The sequence below is a fragment of the Triticum urartu genome, chromosome 2 (assembly GCF_003073215.2).
Source record: "Triticum urartu cultivar G1812 chromosome 2, Tu2.1, whole genome shotgun sequence".
NCBI classification, from domain to species: domain Eukaryota; kingdom Viridiplantae; phylum Streptophyta; class Magnoliopsida; order Poales; family Poaceae; genus Triticum; species Triticum urartu.
Window position 1 is genome coordinate 224,409,212 of NC_053023.1, and position 9,264 is coordinate 224,418,475.

The following is a 9,264-nucleotide window of genomic DNA, read 5'->3' on the forward strand; positions in this document are numbered from 1 at the left end:
GGGATCTGGGAGCCTCCCGGCCGCCACACGGGGGCGACTTGGGAGGAGGCTGGCTCTATGCCTACATACTGGTACGGGACTCAGAAATCTCAGATTCAAAATCATAAAATGATTGCATGCATCGCGGAGATGAAGAGGACGTATGTCATCCGATTGTAAGAAAATGAAACACAGAAAAGATTAATTTGGTGCTATCACAAAGTTGTCAATTGAAACATGAAAAGACACAAATTTAAACGCAATTTGAGAAACATAACCCGGAATTCAGAAGTGGTCCCGTTGTACGTCGAGGGATATTACTAGAGGAAGACAAAGAGAGATTCCCCCGCAAGAGAGAGAGAGATTCCGGGTACAGAATAGACTGTAGGTGCTTCGTCGCTGGTTCCTGAGATGGAAGCACGTGATAAACACAGGATCCGAATAGTCTCTTCATCAAGTCAAGAGATTAAAAAGGATAAGGGGCATGGAACAAAAAACGGTGATAGAGCTTTCATCTGTTCTGTTGATGGGCATGGGCAACCGATACGACCTAGCTACTCTAGTTGATTTTGCAGACATGGCTGTGCTAGGAAACTGCCTTTCCGTCCGTATGTAGCAGATTGCAACGTGGCAAGAAGGTGATAATTATTATGGTTAGTTGTAAGCAGGCCCTGGTGCCTGCCGAAGGGAGGGTTCGGGTCATCGGGATAGAGCAGCTAGTGTTGCGCAGTATTAGGGCATCTTCAATGAATTGTATATTAGTTTTGTTGATAAAATATTTATGTCATCAACCAATAAGCTATCATATAACTACTCCAATAGATTGTATCTAAGCTATTCAGTAGATGATGAGAAAATATATGTGATTGCTCTCTATTTCACCTTAGAGTTTGTGCAAAGGTTGCTGGTTATTCTACATACAACTTTGCTCTCTCTACACATTTATTAAATGCTATATCATCATCATGTCCTAGTTAACAAATTTACCAACACTTATCTTACAGCTGTTGGAGATGCCCTTACTTCTACTACCACGCACAAATGATGCAGATTTCTCTCTCTCTGTGTGTGTATGTGTGTGGAGCTAGGTTGTCATACTTGAAAAATTTCCTCTTTTTTATTTTACTGCAAACTCTAGAACAACCATTCTATGATATAAAAAATCCCATCATTCACCTGAATACTTGGCATAAGTTCACAAAGAAACAAAGGAGATTATTAATACTAAGGTGAATTTTTGCAATACTGATCATGGTTACAGTGTTAAACTAGTGGATTGCATAGTTCCTGTGTGCCGGTCTCTCGAGCAGGTTTTGAGATACTCCCTCAGTCTCATAGTATAATACCAGTGTCAAAAACGTTCTTATATTATGGGACGAAAAGAGTATTTGCTATCTATCTGATAGGATTTAGCCACTGACTTTGTGCAATATTGGAGGCTTCGACATCGTCTTCTCCTTTGAGTTACGACTTAACTACAACAATACAAGTATTCTGGGAAATTTTTTGACCTGCTTGAAAACATCTATTTTGAAATGGATGGCACATTTATCTTGTATAAACGGGTGTTCGGCCAGATATTGGTGAACTTTATTAAACTTCGCAATGAAGGACATGAAATTCATTTTTTTCCATTATCCAAATACTTTGCATTTCATTTGCAAAACCTGCTACAGCCACGCGTGAAAAGTTTATAAGTTTATTTTCTTGGTAGCTGCAATTTCTAGCATTGCATTTTTTTCTTTTTCCAAAAAGAGGGGAAGGCACTTGGTGGCATATGCATCGAGTGATGCACGCAACTCTGTTGTAGTTGTCTAGCAGGTTTATTTGAATGAGCAAACTTTTGTTAAATTTATCAGAATTTTGACAAAAAAATTGTAGATCTATGTGCCGACGGCAGCATGTGCCGACGTCTGAGTGGTCGGTGTATTGTATCGTAGCGGTATCACGGGGACGAGCACCCTTAGTCATGCCTTGGGGATTAGCTGATGTCCAATGAACCTCATTAATAAATTTTGATGTCTTGCATCGTGTGATTGCTTAGTTCTTGATAGATGGTTTGCCCCTCATATTAGTCTAACAAACTTAACACGCGAATCCGCGCTCACATGGCCAGATCCCATTTCACGTGTCGCTTAGCATATGCTTCAATTTATACCATGCTTTGATTAGTAATATGATCGGATTCTCAGATCGGACGGCATTTGAGAGCTATTGGATATGCTGGACCTAGATACTCAGTCATCTCTTTCTTCATTTCATTTTATGTCACATTATTAAAATTGACTAGTTGGCATGTATGATACCAGTAATGATACTCCCAATATAATGCACCGGTAGACAGGAAGTACCATGCTTTGATTAGTACTATGAACTCCATGAAATCATGGAAAAGCTCGTAGTCTCTTGCTAATGAGCAGTTTTAACATGGTCCCTCTTACCCCCTCTTTTCACATGAGAGGTAAGAGTATAAAATAAATCTTAGCCGTTGATCTCATCAATGAATGGCTTGATTGACTCTTACCTTCTTACCTCACATGTAAAAAAAGAAGGTAAGAGGAACCATGTTAAAATTTGCCCTTGCTAATTAACACGTTGCACCAAGGCTACCACATCGATCCGAGTAGATGTAGATCAACATAGACATATTGGATGTGGGTACAAAAAACGTACCCATCGTTCCGACTAGATGACTAAGCATTATTTTGTTTTGCAGTTCTTACTTATACCTAAATATCACGATCCGATCGAGTAGATCAAGAGGGACTGCTTGGATGGATCCGCCTCCAGTTGGCTCGTGTTGTCCAGAGGAGAGGCTAACCTCTTTCTAACAGTTTGGGAGGAAAGTTAAGCATGGGACTGGTTCAAACGATAGAGCCACATGTCAGTCAGCAGAGCAAGATACTCTCGCACAGAAAATTCAAAATTCCAAAGGGCTGGATAAGGCTGCCGTTGAAATTACCCGGTATTCTACTACTGCTCTGCATAGTAAATTGTTTTTCGGCAGTGGAGAATTCAGTGTATCTGACCACCAAAGTGCCAATGGTCAACACAATTATCCTAGTACAATCAGATTAGCTCAGTAAAAAATTGGATCTGCTTAGCAGTTTTTGTGAAAGGGACCTGCTTTGTGTGATGCCGAGCGGTTGAATATTTCAGCGCCAAACGTGCATACTTAGACGGCTAATGATAGCAGTATCACCATTTCTTAAGTGCATTTTTATTGTTATTAGTAGTACCGACCTTGCCCAGATGCTGTTGCATCCGCGAGGCTCTGACACTTGTAGCACAAGATAAAACAAAGTGTAATGATAGAGGAGGTTCTATAATATAATTGCCCAAGTAACATGGATGGATCGAGTATACAGCAACTAGCAAGACAGGATCTCTAAGTATGTATGGTTATGACGTTCCGTGTCGGTTACGAGAAGGACAAACTGAATCTTTTTGGCAATCAGAACTTGATAATTCTGCTCGACTCCCGTACAAATTTGACCTGTTGTTTTTACTGGCAAAAGCAATACTAGCACATAGGGATTTTTATTTTTCATTCAGATCTCTACTCTACCTCTACAACATACAGAGACTTGAGGCAAAGTACGATTATGACCGGTTCGTGGAACTATAGACGGACGCAGCACCAGTGTAGAGATGGCTCACTATTCGCTTTCATCCACTGATCTTTGGCAATGGCAACGCGGCATGGTGCGTTCGTCCAACGACGTACAGGACATGACACGAGGTGTCTTCTTCACTTGTGTGCCCGTTTCGCACGCGCACAGGCGCTGCGTGATGGATCGGATGGGTATCTTTGGCCACCAAATATCTCACGCCGCTCCCACTAGTTTGTCGACTCGCTTCATCTCCAAACAGACGACTACGAGAAAAAATGTATAAAAAATATGAAAACTTATGTCCACCAAGATCTATTTCAATAATGAATTTATTCAATATTATACTGGTTGTTGAGTAGTTTTTTGTGCATATTTGATCAAACTTAAATATAATAAATCAATTTTGTAACTGTATGGAGTTTTAGCATTAGAACTTTTCGACTGTCTACTACAAAAAAAATTGCGAGGCTCTGATGAGGGAGGGGCGATGATGGCGGCGAGCTTCGACTCGCTCCAGTGCTTGTAATCATCGCTAGGTGGTCTACGGACTTGAATATAGCTTTAGTTCTGATGTTTTTTGTACAATCGAGACCATTTCATCAAGCGAGCGCACGCATGATTAGGTGGGTACTCTTATGCCTATCTTCCCCATGAACCCATGTAAATTAAAGATACGGTGGTTGCAAGTTTATCCGAAGCATGATCGATGGAACAAGAGGGAGACACGTACATACGTGGATGGATTGCTGTGTTGGAAGTTGCCGCGTTACTGTGTGGATTCTGTAGGTATGTGTTGGTATGGGCTCACGGGTGTGGTGGTCCTGTTGGTTTAGCCCAAAGTGGCCAGGCCAGGATGCGTGCATCCCACGTGGAGTCATCTCCCGACACACACAGATCAGGTTTTGTTTGGTCCAGTTTTTCTGCATGGGCTCCCCAGCGAGCGCCCTCCGTGTGTGCTTGACACTTTTGCACACTGCATATATATCGAGTTTTCTTTGAGCATACGGCCGATGCCTCAAACCAGCCTCAAACGTTCGAACGATTCGTCTGGCCGTTAATCGGTCACGAAAATCTAATCAAAACGAACACCTCAAACGAGCTTCAAACTTTCGGACTGATCAGCACCCTCATACCCAGCCCATATATGGTGTGGATATGGGCGCGCCTGGTCGCGTCCGCCCCGTCAGCCCGGCCCATCGCGACCCTGCAAATATCCTCACATCCGGAGAACCCTAGACACCGGTCAATCCGAACTCCACTTCACTCCCTTCTCCGTCCACTCCATTTCCGATTCCCTCCCCTCCGATCAGATGGCCGGGGACGGAACCAATGGCGAATCCGGTTCAGAATCCGACGTGTCCAATATCGACGTGGAGGAGGTGGCCCTCCGCATTGCATTGCGAAGGTCGCTGCTCGAGCAAGGCGGCCCCAGCAGCGGTAGATCTTCCTCCTAAGCGCCCGTCGCCCATCGACGCAGCGTCGGCGACGTCGCCGACCCTTCCGCGTGCCGCGCAGCACCGGCAACTCTGCTCTGCTCCACTCCGCCAGGCACGCCGCCCACTGATACGTCCATTTGCATCATGTTTTCCTTACTGTTATTTATGATATTTTTACGCATAATAATACTTTTTGAAATAATTCTAATATCTTTTCTCTCATAATTTGCAAGGTACACACAAAGAGAGAGAATTGCGGCAGTTTGAAATCTGGACCTGGAAAAACTATGTCAGGCTACCTATTCTGCACAACTCCAAATAAGCTGAAAATTTACGGAGAATTTTTATGAAATATATGAAGAATATTGGAGCAAATAAATACCAGAGAGGGCCCATCGGGTGGGCACAACCCACTTGGGTGCGCCAAGGAGCCCAGGCGCACCCTGGTGGGTTGTGCTCATCCAAGCCCATCTTCTATGCCCATCTTCTGGTATATAAGTCATTTTGACCTAGAAAATAAATAAGGAGATGACTTTCGAGACGGAGCACCGCCGTCTCGAGGCGGAACTTGGGCAGAAGCAGTTTTGCCCTCCGGCATAGCGATTCCACCGGGGGAACTTCCCTCTCGGAGGGGAAATCATCGTCGTCATCATCACCAACAACTCTCCCATCTTGGAAAGGGCAAACAACGCCATCTCATCTCAAACCCTAGTTCATCTTTTATATTCAATCTTGTTACCGGAACTATAGATTAGTACTTGTGGATGACTAGTAGTGTTGATTACATCTTGTAGTTGATTACTATATGGTTTATTTGGTGAAAGATTATATGTTTAGATCCATTATGCTATTTAATACACCTATGATCTTGAGCATGTTTATCACTTGTGAGTACTTACTTTTGTTCTTGAGGTCACGGGAGAAATCATGTTGCAAGTAATTGATACGTCTCCGTCGTTCTATAATTTTTGATTGTTTCATGCCAATATTATGTAGGTTTTACATACTTTTGGCAATTTTTTATATGATTTATTGGACTAACCTATTGATCCAGTGCCCAGTGCCAGTTCATGTTTTCTGCATGTTTTTGTATCGCAGAGTGTCCATATCAAACGAAGTCCAAATGCAATAAAATTTTACGGAGAATTATTTTGGAATATATGTGATTTTTGGGAGTTGAAATCACTGCAAACGGAGGCCCACACAGCCCACAAGACACCAGGGCGCGCCAGAGGCCCCTGGCGCGTGGTGGTGGGTTGTGCTCACCTCGTACGTCGGTTGGAGCTCTACTTTGGGCGCAGGGAAGCTTATATCTGGAAAAAAATCATGTTAAAATCTCAGCGCAATCGGAGTTACGGATCTCCCGGAATATAAAAAATGGTTTTTGGCCAGATTTGGGGAGCGCGAAACAGAAGAGAACAGAGAGGGAGATCCAACCTCGGAGGGGCTCCTGCCCCTCCGCCACCATGGAGACCAAGGACCAGAGGGGGAACTCTCCTCCCATCTAGGGGGAGGCCAAGGATGAAGAAGAAGGAGGGGAGCTCTCCCCCCTCGCTTTCGGTGGCTCCGGAGTGCCGCCGGGGCAACAATTGGGACGACGATCTACATCAACAATCTTGCTACCGTCAACACCAACTTTCTCCCCCTCTATGCAGCGGTGTAACACCCCTTCTCCCTGCTGTAATCTCTACTTAAACATGGTACTCAACTCCATATATTATTTCTCAATGATCTATGGTTATCCTATGATGTGTGAGTAGATCGGTTTTGTCCTATGGGTTAATCGTGATCTTGGTTGGTATGATTGTATATTTTATTTATGGTGCTTTACTATGGTGCCCTCCGTTCTCACGCAAACGTGAGGGGCCCCCGTTGTAGGGTGTTGCAATATGTTCATGGTTCGCTTATGGTGGGTTGCAAGAGTGACAGAAGCTTAAACCCGAGTAGGTGGACTATGGCGTATGGGATAAAGAGGACTTGATACTCAATGCTATGGTTGGGTTTCACGACCTTAATGATCTTTAGTAGTTGCGCATGCTTGTTAGAGTTTCAATCATAAGTGCATATGATCCAAGTAGATAAAGTATGTTAGCTCATGCCTCTCCCTCATATAGAATTGCAAGAATGATTACCGGTACTTTTTATCGATTGCCTAGGGACAAATAACTTTCTTGTTGACAAAAACCCTTTTACTAAACACCTAATACTGCTAGGAAAAGGCCTACTAGTGGTGCACCTGTTTTGCCTACTAATGGCGCACTACAGGTGTGCCATTAGTATCTGGTATAATAATGGCGCACCATGCAGTGCGCCATTAGTATAGCCCACGGTGTGCCATTAGTATGCCTCCCAGGGGGGCATATTTACCCATGTGCTTTGGCATACTAATGGCGCACTAGTGGATGATGCGCCATTAGAGTCCTTTTTGCAGTGCACCACTAGTGGTGAGTGGTGCGCCACTAGTATGAATATTAGGGATTATTTTTCTTTTCTTTTCTGATATTTGCACAGGTTACAAAACATATTACTGCACATAATATAGAGAGCACAACATATAAACAGCAGATTTATCGAATACAATAGAAGATTAGTCTCCGAATACAATTCATCATATTAGTCTCCGAATTTAAAATACCGAACAAAGTTAGAACATTACAAGTCTCGAAACCGCGAGTAGCGAGTTTGTCTTCACATTACAAGTCGATATCGATCATCTAAACTACCATCACATAGAAGAGAGCTGCGGTCATCACGATGAGCATCATCGCGATGAAACTAGTCTTCATCCGGTTCCTCCAACGCTCCCTCCTCTCTCCCGCTAGATAGCGCGCGTATCTAACTTCCGCCCCCGCCCTAATGGTGTACCATTTGTAACTGTTACCGCTGAAACGGTGAACCTGTCTCCGACACTCCTCCCAGTCGTTGTAGACTCCGGGAACCTTACCCTTGTACACGACATACAACGGCATCTCTATGCACTAGCCAAACAAAACATTAGTAACAACTCACAGACAATACATAAGCAATATATAAGTATGCAACAAAAGGATGGGAAGAGAAAAGCAACACATTAATAGCACGATTCATGGTCCTACTAATAAATAGCATCGATTACATATAAGTTGAATGACTGTCTAAACCAAAGAGACATACAAGTTCATTAAAGTTTAATTACAACATGAGCCAATTGATGTTTCAGAACTACACATAGCATCACTACTTTCGACTCGACTCAGGGACCGGAGTATGGATGAAGCCGCCGTCTCTCGTGATGGTCATGAAATCGCGGGCGTTGTCAGCCTGCATTTGTAGCGTTGTGTCTATCTCACTGTTGGACGGTTGATATCTAAGATAGAACTGCCCCGAGGTACGAAGGACATATTGATGGATGATTTCCGCAAACTCCGACTGGATGCGAAAGAATTCTTGTCTGATGTCCGCGTCCTGGATTGCCGAGAAGTTTGTGGCCCAATCTTTGAGATTATTTGGTAGCAGAAGGTGATTATGGTCCCGTACGATCGCCCGCATGTGATGGAGGGCGTAGTAGGCATCCTTATGACCGCCAGGCGCCTGCTTGACGCAGGGGAACGTCATAGTGTGGGCGAACACGTGCTTGCCATACCTACGAACTGGCCTTGGTGAAGGTGCCTCCAGATCTGGCGTAGCCGGGGAGAACATCATCAAGAACTTTCTTAATATTTGTGTAGTCTTTCTTCGACTGACGGTCCGAGTCGAAATACGTGGCCATGGAATATTTCGGGCTTAAGAGGATGAGTGTGCAATGTGTGTCACTGCACAAAACAAGGAATGTTAGAAAAAAAGAACGATCGAAATTTAAGAAATCATATGTTACAGGGCGGAGAGGGGATGACTTACTCGGGAAAGTAAGGCACGAGGAAGTTATCCTTATCTGGGTTTGCCAGAATGACGCCTTCGAGGTAAGAACTCGCGACTTGCCGGTCCCCAGCGCTGCCCAAGATCTTGGCACGCATGTAGAAGGGGTCGGCTATCACGATGTCCAGGGTCTTGTCTCTAATATTCCGCATCTCCATACTCAGCGAAAATAGCCGAACAAAGGTGTAGTGTAACGGATGAAGGTTAAACATAGCGAAAATGTCATCAAACCGCAGGACGATCGTACCCCTGATGGCGTTATCCACAAAGCCCTTGCCCTCTGGCACCTTGGCCACGAAAACCGGGTATGCCACATCATTCTCAGAGAGACGCCGCTTCTC